We start from the raw sequence: 25,047 nt of genomic DNA, 5'->3' as shown, positions 1-25,047 counted from the left end.
AGCACTTCCTGTTTCCCGGGGGCTGCTGAGATTGAGCCGCGCGCGTAACTGAGTAAGTCCTCATGGTTTTTAAAGTTTGTTTTCTCTGTATCTCTGAAAAGTTAGGAAATGGTAACTTCTATTTTGTTCTGTTTTTGTTTTGAGGTGTGGTACTGCATGGATTTTTAGGACTTTATATCTACTTTAGAACAGAGATTTTCAAATTGGTTTGCAACCTATTAGGTTATGAATTAAATGCAGTGGGATATGTTGGCATTAAAAATGGAAGACATTGAAGAAAATGTCAGTGTGGTTCAGCTGTTGTGAGAATAAATATTCTGTAAAATTTTCTTTCAGATACATGTTTGGATACACTGGTTCACCATATAAATTTTATATTTTACTCTGAATCATGTTTAAAATATTTTTGTAAGCCATCTCTAAAGTTAAACTGTGCAAATGAACTCTTAGGCCCTGAAGCAAATGGTAAGCAGCATGTGAAAGCTTAGAAGCTTGTTTAGCTGTTTACACCACAGGCCACTCATCCAGTCTTACGTTGAAGGTGCTCCTAGAAGCAAAAGGGGACAGGACATTTTGCTTCCCAGTGAGGAGAACTTCAAGGCAATCATGAATAATTACTGCTTTCTAATGTTCTCTAATACTAATAGCAAGTGCATTTGTGAAGAAGGCATTTTGTAAATGTGAAATAGGTAAGTGGTGTGCAGTTACATTTGGATATTGTATTTCCCTTTTGTTTGAAGCAGTTTTAGCATAAGAGTCATTCCGTTTCCATTGATTCTACTAAGTGAAGTGGTTTGTATATGTAATTTCATTTTATTGATCAGTACACTCTCCTTATGGATAATTAGGCCTTATGTAAAAGCAGCAGTGAGAATTAAGTTTTCTGATATAAAAAGACCTATTTTTCCCAGCTGGTTCTTAAAAGTGTATCTGTGTACTTTGCAAACCTATAAACAGGAGAACTATTCTTCCTTGTATTTTCTAACTGTTGGGCTTTCAGCCTACAGCTGGCCTTTTGCTTTGTTGGAGAAGGGAATTGCTAAAGCCTAACAAGTGGTTTATTTTCTCCTGCTGACTCCAATCCTACACTGGCAGGAGGAAAAGGGCCCAGAGAAAGAAGGAGCAGCTGAGCTTTGTATTTGGAGGTGCCAGTTTGTAGCTGTATGGTCTTCGATCCCAGAGAACTCTTAGGAAAATGTAATACTTATCACACAAAAGTTCTGCTCCTTTACTTCTGTTGTTTATTAGAGTATAAACTCCATGATGGTAGGAATTGGTTCACCACCATCTCTCTGCACCTGGGACTGTATTTGGGACATAAAAAGTAAACAATGCAATTGTTTAGTTTAGTGATTCCTAAGGTTCATCCCCAAATCAGCAATATCAGGCTTCGAGCGACAAATCCTAGAGGCTGCCTCTGATCTATGGAATTGAGAACTTCTGGTGGTCAGCTTGTTTCAACAAGCCCCCAGGTGATTCTCACCGGCATTAAGGTTTAAATCCACAGGTTTAAGTACTCCTTAAATTAGGGTGTTCTGGAAGAGTTTTGCATTTCTTCCCACTTGTGGGTTTTCTTATTTAGCTTTGTGACTAAAACTTCTTAGAGTGGATAAGAAAAGATGAGAATACATCTTCTTTTATATATAAACCAGTGAGCTACTCCCTTGAAACTCTCCTCTGGTATTTTCTGAAGACTTGATTTATATGGTATGGCTCTCCTGTTATACCTATGAAGAAAAGAATCCTAAAGGTGAGAGATGTAAACGATAGTTTATGCTTAATGTGGAGTAGTAAGGTCACTAAAGCCAGTTCTAGAATATATACCCAAATATGGAATGTTTTTGTTGGAACTAGTAATTCTGCTTGCAAAACTCTACCCCAAGAAAGTGGTCAGAGATGCTATTATTGCTGTCCCAGCATTTGTCTTAAAATCTGTTATAATCTAAATGTCCAAGTGTAATGGAGTAAGTAAACAAAATTATGAAATAGCCCTTCTTCGGATTATCTGTGGCCAATAAAATATTCTTGAGCAATCTGAAATGACAGGGGATGCTTAACATCCAAAGCTCGAGGAGAAAAGCAGTTTATAAAATATCACATTTGTATATGTAAATAAAATGGTACGGAAAAGAGAAAGAACATAATTGCTTTCCTGGAATGGTAGGAAAGAGTGTGGATTTCTTTAACTTTGCATTTTTTCAATTTGTTTACAATGAACAGATTTAAAAAACTGGAACATAAAATTTATATTTGTTACAAAATACTAAAATATTGGAAAAAAACATAACAATGGTCCTGTGCTGAGACAACAATTAGGTTTATATTTCCTTCTACTTTTACCTCATGTGTACACATTTTTGTATGATTGGGTCAATCACATTTTAGCACCTTATAGGTTGTTAAACAGTGAGACCTAAAACTTTATGTCCTTTGCAATGTTTTCTTTCTCAAACTGACGTTCTAGAATTGCAGATTTCTTGGTGTAATTAAAACAGCTGTGAAATATTTAGTGGCCTGAAATTTAGTTTAAAAAGGACACATTCTCAGAACACAGCCACTTTAGGGTGCTTCAGGGGATATCAGGAAAGGAAGGGAGCAGAGAGTAACCAGCAGAGGTCAGAAGCTGATGATAATGTGGGGAAGACAGGACAGCACTAGAGAGATGCGCAAAAGTCTAGGGTCCTGAGGCCTCAGGCTCTTCTCCACGAGGGTGAAATTTGGGGCTCAAACCACAAGGAATGAGCACCAGTGTCATCCAAAAGTCAGGCAATTCACCTCCTCTGCTTTTAGGAAATTTCCTCTGTCATTTGTATGGTTTCTTTTTCTCTCCTCTGAGTGAAAAATAACCCAAGAGTTGGGAGAAAATGGTACTCAACCCGATGGTAGGTAGGACTAGTAGAAGCATATTCAGAACATTTCAAACCAACTTTGGTAAATAGGAGGGTAGAAATCACAGGCAGCTAGTTACTGAGACCTTGGCCTTGGAGAGCACACACATTTTTGGCTCCCGCACAACTCCACAGTCCTAATACTTTTTGCAGCTTATCTACAGTTTTAGTATAAAAATACAGAGTAAAATCTTTGATCCACTTGGAATTTCCCTCATGTAGGGAGTGAGATAGCTTTTTCCTGTTGGATTGGTGGGTGGTTATCCTAACGTTATTCACTGACCTAAAATTTCAGACTTGTTATTTACAAAGTTCTCTTAGTTTGTGATATGATGTTCTATTATTTGATATAGAGAGTCCTTTCACAATACTCTTTTGCTTTTCCTTTTTAAATGGCAGTTTTGATTATTTAAGTGTCAATGTGTCCGACTTATGAGGAAACTAAATCTTTACCATTTTAGTCTTTTTATCCAGCAATAAAATGTCTATCTTTTTCCATGGTCCTCTGTACTTTCCTTTAGTGTTTGAAAGTTTTCTTCATCCAGAGTGTCTCTTGCAGATTTTATATCCGTGTATTTTATCATTTTGTGGACATTTTCTTATAGTGTATAATTGCTCATTGTCTTTATAAAATCCTATTGATATTGATCTAATTATATAACCAGATACATTACTGAATTCTATTACTATTTTTTAAAATTTTAACCCAGTTTCCTTGGGACTTGTGAATGTGAAGTCATATTCTGCAATGCCTAGTTACACTTTCTATTTCAGTTTTTATATCTCTCTATTTCTTTTGCTTGGCTAATTTAGTACTTCCGAACAAGTGTTAAATATTATTGATGATAACAGTGGTAAATAATGTGGAACAATGTGTGGTACTAGTTGTATTCCAGAAAGTCTGCCAACTGTTTTACATATATTACCTTACCATTCAGAACAGCTGAAGTTTGTCCTGAGATACATTAATTTTAACATGCAGTAGAGTTTCCATATATTTATATCAAAATTAAAATTCTTCATTCTTTTCATATTTTATAGTCAAATATCATTTTATCATGCATACAGCTGATTATATGAGATGACTCTTTTGCTTTGAGTAAATTGCATTAGTAAATATCTCTTGTTTTTCTCATTAAGTTTATTGGTACATTCTAGGTATACAGCACAGTTACATTCATCATTGGGATCTTGTACCTCTACGTGACAGGTCTTGGTTCTCATTTTTCCCCTTACCCCCGCCTCCCTTCACCCCCTCCTCCCTTCCCAATTTATAAAAACTTTGTTTCCATTTTTCCATTTTCTCATAGTTTTCCTTTCCCCTACCCTTCCCACTTCCTCCACCTCTTGCCCTTTTCTTCCTACCTTAACATCAGATCACCCTGGCATGAGTGATGCAGAATTCTTTTAGAGTGATTCTGGCTTTGATTTACCTACATTTTAAAAACAGAATATTTTGTATTAATATTCATGAGGCAGCGTAGACTGTAGTTTTTCTTGCTACATTTATCAGACTTTTATAGCAGTTATGCAGAATTTGAAAAAAACAGATCATTTCATGTTCTATCTGTGCATATTGGAAAATTTTAAACAATTGAGTTTGTTCCTTGACACTTTTAGAAAGCTTATGTGTGACATCATCTGCACATGTGCTTTTTGGTGAGGAAGTTTTCTGGTAACATTCTGCTTTTTCCTGTGGCTTTAATTTCTCAGATCTATTTTAGTAATGTACATTTTTTTCTTTTCTCTTTGGATTTTATAAGTATTTACATAAACTTTGACAGAATTCTACAGATTTTTTTCCTCTACCTCATGTGTGAGAAGACACACTTTCCTTCTCCTTCTCACCTTGTTCCTCCACCAATTTTCTAAGTTGGGTTGGCTGGTGGTTGGTTCTATTGCCCTCACCCTGTCCTAAACTAATTTAACCTTCAGATTTAATCTCTAAATTCAGTCTGTTTAAAGGATGTTACCATACTGATTGTTGTTCACACATTTTTTATGTTTTTACCAAAATACTGACTTTTCAAAAAACATCAACTTTGTTCCTGTCAAAGCTTTAGGATTTCTAAAATGGCTTCGCTTTCTAGATGTGAGAGCTAATAGGAATGTGCGGCAGAGCCTGGCTGTATTGCAGTGGAGAGTTTGGAAGCCAAGAGTACGCTCAGCAGGGTAAGGGGTTCCTGTATCCAGGTGCTTTAGGCTTTTGTGGTGGGCCCACCTTGCTAAATAGACACACAGGAAGCACTCTTGATCTTGAGAAATTTTTACCCTTATTTCCCACTTTACCTTTCTTCTTCATCCTCCACTTAGGCTTGGGCTAGTGACAATAAATGCCAGTATAAGCTACAGAAGGCACAAACAGGCAGACACACTGGCCAGAGAAAATGTTGGCTTTGTGGCTTGGCTGATTTGGAGTGCCGGGAACCTTTCCTCCAGGTGTGAGGATTACTCTAGTCCAGTCATCATACATAGCCATCCATTTTCTCATAAACAAAACAAACAAGCAAACAAAAACCCCCACTAATACTCTTGGATGTTATTGGAAGTGGAGGGAGGACAACTATTTCCCTTTTGGTCTCTAGTATATATTCACTGACTCCTGAGTAAATGTTTTAAGTAAATTGACATCAGACAGTGAGCCATAGATGCTGAGGCCCCAAGCTCAGTCAGGATCAGTGTGTTTTATTGGGACACAGGCACCTGTATAAGGGCCTAAGATATTTCAGGAAGAAAATACTTGACTCTAGTGGAGCTGTTCACAACATGTAGTCTTCCCAGATGGGTGAGTACAGGTTGATGAGTTGAACATGAGGAAAAAAATAATGGAACCTCTACTTGTGTCTTTTCTTGAAATATTTCCAAAAATGTAAATTTTAAAATGCATGTAATATCATAGAAGTTTATAGGAAAATATTATAGATCACTTCTGTAGATAATCATCTTCTAGGTTACCATTTAGGAAGGAAGATCCTGAAAAAAGCATGGTGAACAAGATAACAATGTACTTTTATGGAATTTATATCCTGGTAGGGAAGGCAGATCACAATCCCATAAATAAAAAAAAGGAACAGTGTATGTGGATTGCAGAAGGCAGAGAACAAGAATGAGGGCAGCACTGAGTAACTCCAGCAGCAGCTACAGTAGACAAAGTTTTGTAAACCACGGTGAAGAATCCCAGAACCAAGAGTCTTCTGGACATCTTTATGCTTTCTGGCCTTATTCATTTATGTCCACTGCTTGTCCCATGATAGGAAAACAATATTTGAATTATATGAATGAATGAACGATAGAATAAAGGATTTGCATGGAGTTTCTTGGGAGCAAGGCATGTCTTCTCAGGTCTTCATCCCAGCCCATTTCAAGACTACTAACTTACAAGCCTTCTCTTTCTATATTCCCATTTTCTACTGGGGCACTAGGAAAGGATAACACATACACAATAAAACCAAACTGGAAAATAGTCATCAAGATGTCACCAGTGGCGTGGTGTAAATCAAAAATATTTCTAAATGTCTTCTGTACACTTTTGTTATCAGTAGCTATAATTTTTTATATACCGTGAGCTATAATATACTACATGTTTTTGGAATCAGTGGCATTTATGCACACATAAGTAATCATAAACTTCAAGTTCCAAGTAATAAATACTTTTCCCCTTAAATCATTAGATTTACTATTTTGGAAGCAAATGCAACTTAAGAATTTGAGTTTTAAGAATATACCTTTTAGGTGGCTTTTTTGGTGTGTGTTTGTGATGGTGGGAATCAAATCAGGATTTCAGGCATGGTGGGGCAGTGTCATACCCTGGACCTACTCCCTCATTCCTTTAGGTGGCTATTTTTAAAAGACTTCACAGAAAATCCTATTTTATTTGAAGGTTCTGAATTTAAATCACAAGTCATAAGTATCACTGATATTAAATGTTGGGAAGGCTTATTATTAAAGGCTGTGTGGGATAATCAAGGTTAGTTTTAAAAGAGGAACATTTTACCAAATTGCAAATCATTAAATAGAGGATGAAAAAAAATAAATAGAGATGAATATGTGAGGAAAAGGCAAAAAGCGGAACGCAGTGGTTTCCAAGCACATCTGCATGCCATCATCTTGGGGAGCAACTGGCAACGGAAAGGCAGTTACTGGGTCCCTTGCTCCCTGAGTGCTTCTGAGGACTTGAGAAGCACATGAATAAAATGTGGTTAAGGTGACACTGGGAAGCTGGCAGCTCCACATCCTTTAAGGCCCTGATGTTCCCCCAGTTGCTGCCTGCAGAGGTCTGCCTTTATCTTGACCTTTCCAGGAGAGGAGAGCTGCAGAAGGGATGGACAAATTCCCCACCTGGACTCCAGCCACCCTTCTCAGTCCCAGTGACCTGGCTGCTTCTAGTCCTGCACTCCTGCATCGTACTCCCCTCACTCCCGCCTTTAGTCCTCTTTAGCCTGCTCCTCCTCTTCCCTCCACAGTCAGGTGTTTCTTAGAGCTGGTCACCCTGGCTAGTTTGCCTTTTATCTGCTTCTCTTGCCTCTTCTACCACTCATACCTTTCATTATCAGTAATGTATTCATCCACCAGAACCCTGAAACAAGAGCACCACATTGGAATTGTTCTAAAGTTAACAGCGATTATTTAATTCCTAAATGTAGAAGTTGGTATTAGTCTCTCTCTAACATGTGGTAAGCACTTCCTATCTGCCAGTAAGTTCTCCGTGAAGACTCATGTCTGTCAGCTGACCACTTCCCACCCTATTTTTCTCTGATCATCCTACTCTATTTCACTCCTCCTACCTCAACCCTTCTCCTTCCCCACTGGCACCACGTATTGAAGCGCTCCCACTTGTGATTTAGAGCTGTCTTTCCTCCATGGCCTTGCTCTCCCTGAGTAATGTGGCAAATCCTCAGTGTTCCAAGCTGCGTGGACTTGCTGGGACTGCTAAAGCTCTCTTTTCCTGGAACTTCAGCTTCACCTACTACTGAAGCTTTTGTCTTGGCTCTTCTGTAGGCTTTGCAAGCTCTGAATATTTAGACAAGACCTCATTATTTTCCAATCAGTGCTATTTCTTATGTTTTCCCATCTTGCCAAACAATGCTTTCATTTGTTAGTCTTTCAACCTAGAAACAAGTATAAATTCCAAGATTCCTCTTTCTTCTTGATGCTCATCTTGAGTTGATCACCGAATCCTAGTGATGTCTGCCTTAAGTCACTCTCAAATACTTCCTTTTTTTCCTTATCCACAATCACTGCCTTATTTCAGATTCTTATAATTTCATGTATAGTTATTCGAATAGCTCTGGTTTTTCTTGCTTCCAGACTTCACCTCTGATTGAGCCAGACTGTGGTCATTCTAATTCCTTTGGACAGGGATCTTTATAGATTTTTCCTCCCTACTTCTTCTTTTTAACTTTCAAAGAATCACTGCCTCCTTGACCCATAAATATATCCCAGAAGCAGCCACACTAAGTTATTCTGTTCTATGAACACTGCTTCAAGTTTCAGAGCATCGTACATTTGTAGTTACAAATTGACCTTTTGCTTGGAATATCACTTCCTCCACTTTGCAAGATCAGACTTATCTATCATTCCTTTCAGGCCTCATGTGTGAGATGCTTCAGATCTTTCCATGCAGGGGTAACAATGCCTTTCTTGGTTTATGCATAGTGTCTTCACCGATCACTCAAAAGTCAGCTCTTATTAATACATTTAATAATGAACAGGCTCTTTGTAGGCTCAGATTCACTTTTTTGCTTCATTATTTGGGCTGGTCCTGGCATGAATTGGGTGTTCTGGAATGTTGCCTAATTGAATAAGCGACCTTCCAGTCAGAATGATACCTAGTGAAAATTTCAGGCTGAGTGATGGAGATGATAGTCAAAACAAGAAACTGTCATATATGGGGTTATGTGTCTGCCTCTCCCCCAGAAAATAAAAGAGCCAAATATGTCCATCTGCTGCCCAAAGATGAGTTTAAACACTCCCCACACTGCTGTAGCTACTCAAAATCAGCTTACTCATTTATTACGGCATTCTTCTTGCTCCAAATCTCCCATACTTGGATTGGAACTTGTGGCACCTCATTCCTAACCACAATCCTGTGTTACTCCTGGGACTTAGAATTTGCTCTTCATACCACTTCATTTGAATCTGTGTATTTCCCAAGGGGCTTTGCAGCCTTGTTTATTGCCATATCTCCCTGGAATTCCTTTTTCTCCGGCAGGAACTCTTTCCTTCTCAAGCGTGAGGAATCCACCTGCTCACTGAGGAACTAATTCCCTGGTAGAGCCCAGTTTGGTAACTACTGTGAGGGGGAAATGGGCATAGGCTAATCGTTAAAACAACTGCTTTTCATCTCAAACTTCCATTTTATATCACCATTAGCCATAGGTACACACAAAACAAAATAGGAATAATGATTTTAAGACCTTGAAGGAGTAATTTGGGATATGGCAAAGCAAATTTTTCTGCAGAAAGGTGGATGGTGACATATCATCTAAAGTTGGCATGTTCCAAAAGGTTCTGAGATGATTGATTCTGAGATAATTTGATTACCCAGGCAGCATCGGCCAGTGTTTGTCCTGTTGAGAACTCTTTAGGGAGCATTCTGAGAATGGAACTAGAAACAAAATCAAGACCTGTTGTTCTGTGATGAGTCCAAAGAGGCACTTAGGCTTCCCTGGTATTTAATAGCATCCAAGTAATGTTAATAGGCCATAATTATCAACTTCTCAACAAGAAGGCTCCAAAGCCCTTATGGAAGAGCAATGGGATGATTGTACTTTGCACAGCAAGTGTCACGTGAGAGCAAAGGAGGCCAAATGACTGCAGAAAGCTCTGTGTAAAGAGTTAGTCTCTGAGTTGGTTTTATTATATCTTGCTTCCTAGGCACCAATGCCTTTCCTCTTTTTCTTTGCACCTTGATTTTGCCACTAATTATAAAGGAAAATCATTTAGGGAGAGAGATACCCTAATGTTGATTAAGCAGTTGTCATCCAATGATACCACTTGGATTAATTCATTTACAGCACAAACATTGCATAGAGCAGGCAACATTACCTCCATTCCACAAGCAAATAAACTGAGGCCCAAAAAGAACTAGAGACATGTGTAAGTCATGCAGTCATCAAGTGACAGAGACCAGCACGGACTGTAGAACTCAAGTTTAGACTCTAAACTTGTTGCTCTTCTTTTGGTTCACCTTGAATCCTTGATGCTATCACTTTCCAGAGATGCCTGGTCCCAGAGGTGAAGTGAACAAATATAAACTCTTCAGGAGGAGGTGTCATTGTGACAGGGAAATGGCATATGATGGTAATCCAGGCCTTTGACAGTCTGGAAAAGAGCAAAAAGTAGCATTCAGTGGATAGCAGACAAGATGGACTGGAGCACTGCAGAAATGATCCTAGAGTCGTGGTCTGACCCTGAGGCTGGTATCAAGGAGCTCCACGTGAGCCTGGGCTATAGATGAAGGTGGTCATGGAGAAGGGGGAAGAAATCCAGACCAGAAGAAAAGCAAAGAGATGAAATGGAATAGTGGTAAAAGGACGGGATATTAGGCTAAGTGGTAGAGAAATGAGAGGAAGCCAGGCCTGAAATCGGAAATACAGACTTCTCCGCAGAAGAAACTGGCATGTGTCCCTGCCATGAGCTTCCATCAATAGAAATGGTTCATCCTAGCTTGCAGGAGAGAGCCACACTGTCAATGTGGGAGGGAAGGAAGGAAAATTTAGAAGAGATTTGTACATATTTTGTTATAAAATTTCTTTCTTTGGCTTCTAAAGTCAATCTTGCAAAAACGTTTTGAAATAGAATTATAGTTCCAAAAGAATTTCTTTCTCTACCAGAACTTTTCAATATTATTCACTTCAGGAGCTCTAATTTCCTATGGTGTCAAGATCCTGTGGTTTTACAACTAAAGATTGGTGTTGGATGTGTGGAGGCTTATCTAGGTCATGTTTCACAATTAATATATTCTACCCTCAGGATATTAGTAGCTGCTTTTCACTTATAATCAGATTTTTTATTGCTGTTAATGACCTTTTAACCTATTTTCATATAAAGTAAGACTTCTCCTCTGGGAATGGCAATTCCTTAATAGACTTAGGCATTGAAACTCTTTAGAGAGAAAAATAGTTTTTGTAAGGGCTTAGGCTTTACACAAAATTTCTTTTGTATTTAGAAAAATATATAATTTGGCCCCCTTTCAAGTAATAACTCCAAATAGAACTGTACTTTTAAAAAATTTGCTGGTTAAAATAATTAGAAAGCTTGCTGAAATATAAAAAATGTAATGGAAATACACACAGGAATGAAAATGAGCCCCAGATTTAGAGATGACAGTTCCTTCTAATGCCATCAGCCCAAGCCACTCTTTACAAGCCTCGGTGTTGTATGTCTTTAATGGAAGGCAGCTGCCTTGAGAGGCATTGTTTACAATGGATCTCTGTCATTGCTCTGCGTGTGAGCTATAAATAATGTCAGCATATTCTACTATCCAACAGCCTAAATGCTAATGCTACCCATCTATACCAGATGAGGTTATATTCTTCTTCTTCAAACACATTCATTATCATCTCATGCTGTCCCGACCCGGAGGGTAATGATGACCCTTTGTCACACCATTCATCATGGCCTGAGATCATTTGCAGCTGAGGCTTTTGGCCCCAGGGTCCTCTCTGTTCTCACCATATCATAACTGATCTCTTTCTTCCAAATTTTCATCATTTTAAGTTGTGGGAAGGAAAGCCAGGCAAGATGCACCTATGTTGTTTTTTTTTTTTCAGCTTTAATTGAGTTTATTGGTACATTTTAGGGATACAGTACAGTTACATTCATTGTTGTGATTTTGTACCTCTACATGACAAGTCTTGATTCTCATTTTTTCCCCTTACCTCTGCCCTCCCTTCACCCCCTGCTCCCCTCCCCATCTACAAACACTTTATCTTCATCTTTTCATTCTCTCATATTTTTTTCTTTTCCCTTTTTACTCTTCCCCTACCCATCCTACCTTCCCTACACATTTAGCTCCTTTTCTCTACACTCTACATGACAAGTCTTGATTCTCATTTTTTCCCCTTACCTCTGCCCTCCCTTCACCCCCTGCTCCCCTCCCCATCTACAAACACTTTATCTTCATCTTTTCATTCTCTCATATTTTTTTCTTTTCCCTTTTTACTCTTCCCCTACCCATCCTACCTTCCCTACACATTTAGCTCCTTTGTTCCCATTTCTAAATGTCAGTAATCTTATTAGAATTTTATGTATTGTTGCAGATTATTCACACCAGGGAAACTATTCGGTATTAGGTGCACCTATGTTAACACCAAACATAATCATGTGAAGGACTTAGCTGTTTATCCAGGTAAGGAACAAATCACTGTTGGAAAGTCTAGGATCTTAAAAGTGAGTTGACAGGGAAACTGTGAGATGAAGTTTTAAAAAAAATTTTTTTTTGGAAAGCTAGCGTGAAAGGAGATGAGTCATTCAGGGACATTACCTATAGTCTGTTTTCCCCAAGGAAATTCAAGAGGGTCAGAGCACCCAGTGCGGCGAGAGGTGTTTCTCCTTTTTCTCCATGTTGTGGAATTCTCAAGTTATGAATTGAATGTGTAACACAAAACGAAAAACTCCATAGCAACAGTAAGAAACAGAATAACTGGCAGTGAAAGGGAATCTGCTGAATATTCGAAAGAATGAAGCAGGTAGGCTTAAATGATAGGTAAAATAAATTCAGAACAGGTGCAGGTGAAGCTAGCTGATGCATGTGTAAACAGATTTGGAGGCTTCTTTAAAATTTATTTTGAATGTCAGATATAGGAGCGGTTCCTAAGAATGTCTTCACTGGACTGGTATTTGGATCATCATGTGGTCCAGCCTTCTCCCTTGGCTGGTGGAAAAAGTAAAAGGCTCTTGCACCAGAAGATTAACCACTAATAAACCTCACACCTTCCCCTAGCAACTGAAGAAAGGCTGTCCTCAGACAGGGTAACAGTAAATCATGCAGAAAAACAATCTGGAAAGCTAGGTCACCAGATATTTGAAGAACAAACATTACCAATTCCACAGAAAATCTAATATCTGAAGTAACAGTGGACGTAAAAGAAGTATATTTGCTCTCTCACACTAGATATAATAGGATATTATTTTTACAGAATGAGAATAGTGCATAAGTGTTAAAAATTTCAGAGTCCTTGGGAGCAGAAAGATAATTCTAATTAAAAGTGAAAACAAAAAGCAAAAAAAAAAATTGTGCCCCAATAGAACTCAAAAATGTTGAACAGAATTGCCCCAGAATCAGCGCTCACGCACGCACACACACACACACACACACACACACATTCACACACACACACACACAAACAAAAACAAAAAAACATAAAAACAAAAAGAACAGAAGAAAAGTGAAACATGAAAATAGAGTTTGAAGCTTTTGGGGCTATCAGTAAGAACTCTGTGAAGAAAATGGGCAAGAACATTCCCCAAAATACTAGAAGATAATTCTCACTAAATAGAAGTACAGAGTTTGTGGTTGAATAAGTATGCCAGGCCCAGCAGAATGGAAAAGATAAAAGGTTCTCTCCTAGGTACACCAAGGAGAATTTTCAGACCATCAAGTAGAAACAGAACTTTCCAAAGATAGAAAGAAAAGAATTAAAGTGATATCAAATTTCTCAAAGCCAATGTTAGATGCAAGAAGACAAAAGTATGAACACATTTTTCTGTGTTCAGCCAAACCATGATCATGTATGAGTCGTCCTTGAATATATCTTTATTTGATGTACCTGAAAATTGTTACCAACTGTAAAACTAAATGGGAAAAATATTAGCATATATTCCAGCAAAATGATAACTATATCTAAAGAAAAACTATGAATTATAAATCAGGGTGAGGAAAAATAAAAGAAAATACTGCAAATTAAAAGAATCATACCATAGCTATATATGCACACCCATGTTTCTAGCGGCACAGTTTGTAATAGCTAAAACTTGTAAACAGCCCAAATGCTCATCAACTGGAGACTGGATAAAGATGTGCTTTTTCTATAAAATGGAGTACTACTCGGCCATAAAGAATGAGAAACCAGAGTTATTTATAGTTAATATAAAGCATATTGAGGACATTCTCCTAAGTGAAATAAATAGGACACCCATGTAAATACTATATAGTTTCTCTGGTGTGAAAAAGTAAAAGTGTAAATGAGGTTCAAATTGTATAATTGGTAATGTGAAATAGGAAGAAAAGGGCTAAAGGAGTAGGGAAAGTGGGAAGGGTAGGGGAAAGGAAAGAAGGGAAAATAAAAAATAGGAGAAAAGGAAAAACATGGAAACAAAGTCTTTGTCAATAAGGAAGGATGGAAGAGTGGGTAAATGGAGGGCCGGGGGATGGGGAGAAATAAGAACCAAGATACATCATGTAAAGGTACAAGATCCCAATGATGAATGTAACTATACTGAATACCTAAAAAGTACTGATAAGCTTAATGAAAAAAAAAAGATACCACAGTTATAGTTAAATCATTGTTTATTATTAGAAAAAAAAGGCCATGGATTTACCATCAAGTGAAATTAGAAAGGAATGCAAGGAAGAGCTAACATTTCTTCAGGAAGATCATATAATATTAAGCACAATGTGGTAGGAAATAAGTACAAATATTTGTGTACAAGTGGGACTCAGAACCATTAGAGTAGAGAAAAAACCAAATTGACCATTTTAACAAAATATGAGGAAGGAAAAGCAAAAAGATATAGTGAATGGAAAAAAATAAGGAAGGTGGCATAATTTTAAAAATCCAGTTGTCCCTGTAAACATGTGCACTTAAATTCCTCAATTCTGGATTTAATTCTAAAACTGGATTAAAGAAATCAAATTTCATGCTATTTCAGGAAATATGTAAAATGAAACAAAGTCAGGACTTTAGGAATCAAGTCATGAAAAAACATACATTGCCTTTCAACAAAGAGCAAGTGTAGAAAAATATCAAGCCAAAAAGAAAAAAAAAAGGAAAATCAAAGCATGAAGCATTACATTAGATATATTGATCAGATAAATACATTAAGATGTCATGATGAGCTTGCATAAATATATAACAAATTCATATTGCATAAAGCAAATCTGATTAAAAAGTAGAAAATGGAAAAATTCATAATAAAGGTAGATATTTTTAAAAAATTCAGAAATCGATAGATCTGATATACAAAATGAATAAGAACACAGTGCTATCCACAAATTTGATCTAATGGCTATTTATTCAAATTTGTAAGCAATAGAGTACAGAATCTTTATAGGCACACATGGCATATTTATAGAAAAACTGCCATAAAAAAATCTAAAATAAGCTGTGAATTAGAATGAAATAATTCTGATAGAAATAGTTTGAAGGGTATTTATTAGATAACTAGGAAAATTTAGTTTAGAGAATAATCTTTAAAAGAGAAAATAAATCCATAAAAACAAAAGCATAAATTATTCAAAAATGAAGTACACACTTTACAGCTAAACAATAAGATTTTTTTTTTATTGAGTTTATTGGTACATTTAGGAATACAGTACAGTTACATTCATTGTTGGGATCATGTACCTTTACATGGCAAGTCTTGATTCTCATTTTTTTCCCCTTACCTCTGCCCTCCCTTCACTCCCTCCTCCCCTCCCCATCTACAAACACTTTATTTTCATCTTTTCATTCTCTCACATTTTTTTCTTTTCCCTTTTTGTTCTTCCCCTATGTATCACACCTTCCCTACACCTTTAGCTCCTTTCCTCCCATTTCTAAATGTCAGTAATCTTATTAGAATCTTATGCATTGTTGCAGAATATTCACACCAGGGAAACTATTTGGTATTTACACATATGTGACTTATTTATTTCACTTAGGAGTATATCTTCAATATGTATCCATTTTCCTATGAATGAATCTATTCTCTCGCTCTTTATGGCTGAGTAAGATTTTTTTTATTTAAGTGGAAAATAGAAAAAAAATTCTAGACGAACCCAATCAGAATATGATAGAACCTTTCAAAAATGATAAAATGCATGGGCCAGGGATTTAGCTCAGCGGTTCGGTGGCCTGCTGCGCAAGGACCCGAGTTCGATCCCCGGCACCAAAAAAAAAAAAAAAAAAAAAAAAAAAAAAAAAAAAAGATAAAATGCATAGAATTACAGATTTTAAGATTTTAAATGAATATAACATTTTACTAATAAACTAGGGAATGGAGAAGAAATAGGTAAATTTGTTTAAAAATACTAAAATACCTGAAGACTAAGCATGAAAAGGAAAATATGGTAGGGAAGCTAATAGTAAATTATAACCACAAAGAGTTAATGAAAGGGGAAGGGAAAGGGAAATGTACTCTTCTTTCTGTGTATTTGCTAAAATTGAAAAAAAGCAAATATGGATGGACCCTTTTTAAAACTATCTACAGAAAACTCTTGAGTTGCCTACAGAAATTTGACAGTGACATTATTTTCTACTTATTTATTCCAAGAGAGATGATTTCCCAACACAAACAGCTCAATCATAAGCCAATCAGACAGGAGTATTTTCCTTTCCTTAGTATTATTTGATCTTTGATGGGAAGAAACAAAGATTAAGGTAGCTGTCATAATATGAAAACAATATCCGATTATCTTGATTCATGTAAGAAATGGAAATGAAGTGTTTCTAATTTATTTTTTCACATATACCATAGAATGGAGAACATATAACATTTGATGAGTGTATTAATTTGTTGCGGTGTTCAGTGGATGAAATCAGTGCTGGAAGGCTGAGGCACGCTGGCAGTCTAAGGTGGTGCTGCGAGCTTAAATGATGAAGTCTCAGGTAGAAGTCACATTAAGTTTGGCACACATCGTTACACAGGGTCTGATATGAACAGATATTCAACTTTTCATACTGAGAAGGTGGTTCTGGATATTCTATTGTAACAAACATGGTGAAATAGCATCATTTGCCATGAAAGTAAAAGAAACCATCCATCTTGAATGTGGCTCTTGATATCTGTGAAGTTTGTTGACAATTTTAGTTTTTTGTCTGTGGTGAAAGCCCAGAATGATTCCAAGGATTCTCAGAAGTTTTTGTATTTATTGCTGATATAGTACTTTAGCTAGGTAGCTCCTTGAATATCCAATTCTCTCTCTCTCTCTCTTTTTTCTTTTTTACTTTTGTTTTTTTGGTACCGGGGCTCAAACTCAGGTCCTTGTGCTTGGGAGGCAGGTGGCAGAACCACTGAGGTAAATCCCTGGCCGTGAATATCCAATTCTCATTTCTCTTTCAACATCTCAAATATGGAGATGGTTCACTCAGAGTCAGTAAATTTGACTTTCCCAACTTGTAAGAAAATGATAAAACAACAACAACAACAAAACAAGAACAAAATTATACCAACTCCATTCTCTCATTCTCGTGCTGAAGTGAGTAGATTTTCCAGACTCCAAATGTATGGTGAGTGGAAAACTGAACACTAAATCCCAGAATGCTGTGCCATGTCACCTGTGAGCTTTGGGGTCTGAGATAGTGGCTTAGAAATAATCTACAGCAAAAGAGATACAATGACTATGAAAATATGGGGAAAGTGTCGTGGTCACCCAGAGCACAGCTTGTGTAGAAGAGATGTACTGTTTGCATAGAACATGAGTGAACCATCTCAGAAAGGTCACACCGCGGGCAAGAAGAGAATAAGCAATGGCAACTCATATTTTGTGAAGTTTTGTGAGGGGAAAAAGAAGAAAGATGGAACATTTAAGAGAATGAAGATAACGAAGGTCCCACAGATTCTCCCATCTTCCACTTAGAAAAATAAAAACAAATCTGGTAAGGAAATTATTCCTAGATACAGTGTTTTTCAGGAATGAAAAAGGACATTCTAAAACTGGAAAAAGTGGATAAAAACAAAACAAACCTCCCACAAATGAAGCAAGTTAGTTAATCTCAAAGGAAAACAGAAAAATTAAAAGCATATCAGAAAAGTAAAGTAACATAAGTTGCTCAAAAGAAAATAATAAAATATATAAAATATAATAGTGAACATTGGAAAAAATAGGAAAATAAGACAGTGAACAAGATGAAGAGGTAAAAGTCAGAGACAGTCACTGGTTTGGAAGACAACCAGAGGAAGAATAGCATTTACATAGCTAGAGTTTCGTAGAAAAGTGGAACAGAAGATCTATGGTGCATTGAAAAACAAAAAAAAACCTAAACATTTTCTTGATGTAAAAGACTTGAATTCATTTTTGAGTTTTTGCAGAATCTGTGCACTGAGTCCCATAACGGTTGTACTAGTTCACATCCTTACCAAGAGTGCAGGAGGGTTCTTTACACCCACATCTTGACAGCATTTGTTGTCTCTGTGTTCTTGATGACAGTCTTTCTGACTGGAGCAAGATAAAAATCTCAGAGTTGTTTGAATTGCATTTCTGTAACGGATAAAGAGAGCGAACTCTTCTTTAGGCGCTTATAAGCCATTTGTACTTGCTTTTTGAGACGCATCTATTCAGTTACTGTGCCCATTTTTTTAATCAATTTGTTTTCTGGGTATTTTTTTTCTAGTCCTTCTATATTCTAGATTTTGACCCTGTGTCAGAAGACTAGCTGGCAAAATTTTTTTCCCCACTATTTTGGTTGTCTCTTTATTAACAGTTTCCTTTGTTGCACAGTTTTTAATTTGACATTTCATTTGTTGATTCTTGGTATTATTTCTTGTACTATTGGAGTTCTATTCATGAAGCCTTTGCCTGTGCCTGTAACTTCAAGTGTTCTACAATTTATCTTTTTGTAATTTCTGTGTTCTTATATCAAAGTCTTTTATCTATTTTAATTTGATTTTAGAATAAGGTGAGAGATGTGGGTCTAGTTTCTTCCTTTTGCACTTGGATAACAAGTACATTTTATTAAAGAGGCTTCAGTGTGTGATTTCAGCCCCTTTGAAAAAATTGATGAAGGGACATGTGATTGTTTCTACATCTTCTATTCTATTGATTCAAGCATGTATTTTTGTGCCAGTACCATATTTGTTCTGTTACTATAACTTTATAGTATAACTTGGAATCAGGAATTTTATTTTGCTCTTTTTTGCTTAAGATGGCTTTAGCTATTCTGAGTCTCTTCTGGTTCCATATACATTTTAAAATAGTTTTTTTTCTAGTCCTATGGAGAATTTTGTTGGTACTTAAATAGGAATTGCTTTAAGTCTATTGAAAATGAACCGTGACAAAGATTTCACCAGCCTGTAACTAAAAGGGGAAGATAAGAACATTGCAAAATGTGTTTCACAAGGCTACACAAACTAAAGGTGATGGTATACTGGGCTTGGAGTTGCACATTGTTATAATTTTTGACATTTCATATAAAATATAGCACTGTAAGTTTTTTTTTAAATCCAGCTTGAATGAACAATGTACATTTTCTATAAAAGTCAACTCAATGAGTGTCTGTTAATACTGAGTTAGCTTTAAAAACATATATCTGTCCCTCACCATGATACTTACTGGATCAAGGAACTGGTCCCACTCTTTATACAGGGTACACCAGCTAGGGAATCTCACCAAAGATAGAACTGCAAAGGTTAACACAATGAATATCCTACATATAGCCAGAAAAAGTAAACCAGGACAGACTAGATGCAGACAAGGTAAGTTATGTCTCAGCCTGCCAAGGAAGGAACCATCTCCCCTCCCCATTAAATTTATTGGTACATTTAAAGCAAACAATGCAGCTACATTTATCATTGGAATATTGCACCTTTACATTATATGTCATGATCCTTATTTTTCCCTATATCCCTACTCTCCCTTCACCCCCTTCACCCTTCCCTATTTAAAGACTTTGTTCCATTTTTTTCCTTTTTTCACATTTTTTATTTTCCCTTATTTCCTTTCCCCTTCCTTCTGACTTTCCCTTTAGCCATTTTCTTCCTATTTCACACTCTCAATTATACCATTTGAATCTTATTTACACTTTTAGGTTTTCACACCAGAGAAACTATTTGGTATTTACTTGTGTATCCTATTTATTTCACTTAAGAGTATAGACTCGATGTTCATGTCTCTAATTTCTCATAATCTATGGCTGAGGAGTACTCCATTTTATAGAAAAATTACATCTTCTTTATCCAGTCTCCTGTTAATAGGCATTTGGGTTGTTTCCAAGTTTTTGCTATTATGAACTCTGAAAACAAGAGATAGAAGAGGATATAAGAAGGTGGAAAGACATCTCTTGCTTCTGGATAGGAAGAATTAACATAGTGAAAATGGCCATACTTCCAAAACTGCTACACAGATTCAATGTAATCCCAATTGAATTCCCAACAGTATATTTCACAGAATTTGAGAAAACAAACCCAAAATTCATTTGGAAGCAGAAGAGACCTAGCATAGCAAAAACCATTCTAGGCAACAGGAATGTGATGGGGGTATCACAATTCCCAACTTGAAACTATACTACAAAGCCACTGTGATAAAAACAGCATGGTACTAGCAAAGAAAGAGACCTGAGGATCAATGGAACAGATTAGAAGATGGAGAAATAACACCAGACATACTCAGCTACCTCATCTTTGACAAAGGAGCCAACCATCCTCAGTAGAGAAAAGATAGTCTCTTTAATAAATGGTGTTGGACAAGCTGGATTTCAACTTGCCAAAGATTAAAACTAGATCCCTATATTTTACCATGTGCTAAACTGAAATCCAAGTGGATTAAAGATCTAAATATCAAAACAGAAACACTGAACTTATTGGAAAGTAAATTAGGTAGAACTCTCAAAGACATTGGCATAGGAGAAGACTTTATGAACAAATCTTTAGCATCATGAGAACTTGCACCAAGAATCAACAACTGGGATCTCATGGTATTAAAAAGTTTTTGCAGTGCAAGAGAAATCATAAACAGAGCTAAGAGACAACCTACAATGTGGGAAAAAAATTTTACCAGCTACTCTTCAAAGGACTACTATCTATAATATATAAAGAACTCTCAAAAATGGACATCTGAAATGAACAGACATTTCTCAAAAGCAGCAAATAAATATATGAAAAAATGTTCAGCATCACTGATAATTCAAGAGATGCAGGTGAAAAGAACACTGAGCTTCCACCTTACCCAGAAAGAATGGCTGCTATCAAGAAATCAACCAATAACAAATGTTGTCGGGCTGTGGGGAGAAAGGAACCCTTCTCCATTTTTGGTGGGAGTGCAGACTGGTGCAACCACTGTGGAAATCAATATGGAGATAACTCGAAGAACAAGGATTTGACCCAGCTATCCCTCTGCGAGGTATCTTTCCAAAAGAATTAAAAGAATCATACCACAGTGATATATGATCACCCATGTTTATAGCAGCACAGTTTGTAATAGAACAGACTTTCCGCTGAAGTTTTGGGTTATCATTTGAATGGAAGTGGTTGTTAAAGCTGCATAGATGTGGCTAATTGTAATATGCATGTAAATGATGGAGAGTGGCTCATAGAGATCTGAGAACAAAGCACTTGGGCCACCCTATTTACAGAGATAATAGAGAATGCAGAGGAGAAATGGAAGCAAGAAAAGCCTTACATTACCAGATGGCACAGTGTTCTCTCAGCACTGGAAGAGGTGGCGGCATGTACTAAGATTTCTAACATGGGTTTTTATGTCATCTAATCTATGTTTTAAGCTAGAGAATGCATGTACTAACTCCAGGAATCTAGAATCTAGCCTTTTTTTTCTAGATATGGTATGAAACAGAAGGTTGTTTTTATTTGCCTAGATTATACTTTTAGTATTCATTTAACCATATTTCTTAAATAAAATTTAGAGGAATTCTGTGTGAAAAATACATGGAGATTTCTCTTGAATAATATATAGTATTCACATATATTATAGAATTGGAACAAATTTTGAAGTGCTTACCCTCTAGATAAATTAACAAGTATGTGAATATTTTTGTTCTTTTAAAGTATTTTTATCACTATATAATTGCAGTACATAATTACATTCATTTGGGGATAATGGTATGTATACATATTGCTTCTTGATCATTTTTCTTTGCCTTTCCTCCAGTCCCTGTTAATTTTGCATTTGTAGCATCATGCTAGTTATCTCTGATGTACTTTGTGCCCAGACATTGCAAAGGGGCACATTCCTGAGAACATCTTATTTATGTGTGATCAACAAAAGATAACACACTTATGGATGGCAGTGCAGGGAGTTGGTACAGAAGTGAGGATTTGCAAATACCAACTGGACCTCATGCACAGTTGAGGATCATCAGATCAATTAGCTTAATAGTAGTTTAAAACTTCAGTTGAAATAAATTTCTATCTTTATTTTTCAAATCCCAAGCACAGTGTTTTTTGTTTCTTTCCTCAAAATAGCGAGGATGTTAATAAAATATGTTACCTATCCTCCTGTATCAGTTTATACATTTGCAAGATAGCGTCTTGTTCCACTGAATACAGTTTGCTTCTTTGATGGAAGTTTTATCTCTTTAGTTTCTCTATAAATATTGTTTGGGGGATTCAACAATAAAGTAAATATGGTTGAGAAAGAACAGGTTATTGAGTTGCACATGCCTAGGGTTGCCCTATTATACCATCTGCCTGATAAGGGAAAATACACTTTGTAAATACCTCTAAGCTGTACTATTTTCATCTACAAAATTGGGGAAACAATATCTCCCTCAGAGCTTACTGGGAAAGTTAAGTAAAATATTATATTTAAAGTTTCTATTTCCTGAAAAAATAAGCATAGTGTGATGTATGGTTTTAAAGGCATTATTTATGTGAAGCTCAGCTGTACTTATAATCCACAAACTGTCAAATGTCAGTATCTGCTATCATCTAACAATTATTTCAATAATTTGATCATAACTGTACTACCTCAAAGTCCAAACACACAAAATTTTTATGTCTTTAAGTACTGTATTTGACAACTAATAGAACACATTTGGGATATTTAGAGACTTAAAACCTTTTAATATATTTTTGTCATTTAAGGTAAAGTAGCAGTTGTGTTTTAAGATTTTTAGCATAATTTTAATAGCATTACTTTCTTTTTTATTTATTTTATTTTATTTTTTTCCCATTGAGTTTATTGGCACATTTTAGGTACACAGTACAGTTACATTCATCATTGGGATCTTGTATCTTTGCATGACAGGTCTTGGTTCTCATTTTTTCCCCTTATCCGTGCCCTCCCTTCACCCCCTCCTCCCTTCCCTATTTACAAATACTATCATTACTTTCAAGTAAGGAGAAATTTTTGAGTTTGGACATCTGAATTATTTGTACAATTAAATTAATGAAGAATTTAAAAATTTAGTTTACCAAAGTAACTCTAAAATAGCAATTTTGAATGGAATAAGTCACACATGTGTAAATACCAAATAGTTTCTCTGATGTGAATTAACTGTACTTGTACATAAGACCCTAATGAGATAACAGATATTGTGAAATGGGAAGGAAAGGGCTAAAGGTGTAGGGGAGGTAGGATGGGTAGGGGAAGGGTAATAAAGGAAAAGAAAAAAAATGTGAGAAAATGAAAAGATGGAAATGAAGTGTTTGTAAAGGGTGAGGGAGGAGGGGTGAAGGGAGGTCAGGGACAAGGGGAAAAAATGAGAACCAAGACCTGTCACGTAGAGGTACAGGATCCCAACAGTGAATGTAACTGTACTATATCCCTAAAATGTACCAATAAACTCAATTAAAAAATAAAATAGCAGTTTTGAAACTTTATTCCCTAGAGCCCTGCTTCTCCTATGACTACTGCATTGGTGGCAGGAATAAGAGATAGACTTGCAGAATAGTTTTCTTGAGTGGTAACAGTTATGCTTATGGCATAGAATTAAAATAATTGGCTTAATGTCCTTTCCTATTCTGCATGTGTTATTTTTGGGTAGATTTTGATAGAATTTTTTCCTTGCTTTAGGTGACATTTACCTGCTTCTTTTCATACCTGGCAACTTGTTATTAGTTTCCAGACTGAATTTTTTTCTAACAGTTATTTATCAATAATGATTTTTTTAACCATTAAAAGTGCATTGACTTGAAAATGCATAATTTTTTCTCTTACATATCCAATATTTTCGTATAAAGTTTGAGCTGAAAATCTGGGATATAAATATAAATATTATTTAGTAAAAATGAAACCAATCCAGGTTATTAATTTGTTTCAAAAGACAGCTTTAGTTTTCCTTTATGGAGTATGTTATGAGATATTCTCATTGATATTATTTTCTAAACAGTGAATCACTGATAATTTATATTGTTTGTCCAAGCATTGTAGAGGTTGATCTTTAACTTTTTAGTTTTTAAAATTTGTTTTAAGATAACTTTCTTACCAACTTCTAGTTTAATTGTATTTTAGTCAATGTTTGCAGCCTGCTTAATTCTGCCTTAGAATCTGAAGTTTTATTATGGAATATTAATTGCTATAAATGTTTCATGGGTGTTCAAAATGTTTATTCTTTGGAAAAATACAAATATCATTATATATATATATATATGTTGAATGAAGCTTAATATATTTTTCAAATATTCTATATTTATTTACATAGTGGACCCTTGACTTACGAACTCGATTGGTTCCCGAGGGCTGGTTGTAACTCAAGCTGGTTGTAAGTCAATACAGCTGAGATCTGGATGTTTACCTGGGTACATGCTATAGATAGCAAGAGGCAGATGAGTCTTCCACTAACCTAGTTAACCCAAGTTTTTTCATATGTCAGGACAATTTTAACTCAAGGGTCCCCAGTATTTTGTTCACTTGAGCACTGAAGGACTAAGCACAAAATAGTAAAGCACAAGTTGTGGGTGATCAGCCACACACTGATGTCTATTATTGGCTCACATAATTAGGCAGTGTTATTTTGTACAGTACAATTTTTATGTTTCAGTTAAAAGTACAAATTTAAATAAAAAAATAATAAAACCTAAATGAAATGAATCACCAGAATTTAAAAGCTAAGATATTTTATATAACATCTGGATGTCTAAATTCCTTTGAAAAATTAGAAAAAAATTTTAAATCTTCATTTTCATTGCCACACAGAAATGTCTGACTGGACTGAGAGGAGTACATCCTCTTGTAGTGGCTATTGGAAAACTGTTACTCTGACAAGGGTTTAATGTCCAGAATGTGTAAAAAAAAAAAACAGCAAAGAAACCTAATAGTCTGATTTTAAAAGTGGGCAAATGA

The sequence above is a fragment of the Fukomys damarensis genome, unplaced genomic scaffold (assembly GCF_012274545.1).
Source record: "Fukomys damarensis isolate Sample0158 unplaced genomic scaffold, DMR_v1.0_HiC HiC_scaffold_9, whole genome shotgun sequence".
Lineage (NCBI taxonomy): Eukaryota > Metazoa > Chordata > Mammalia > Rodentia > Bathyergidae > Fukomys > Fukomys damarensis.
This window is presented reverse-complemented; position numbering follows the sequence as displayed.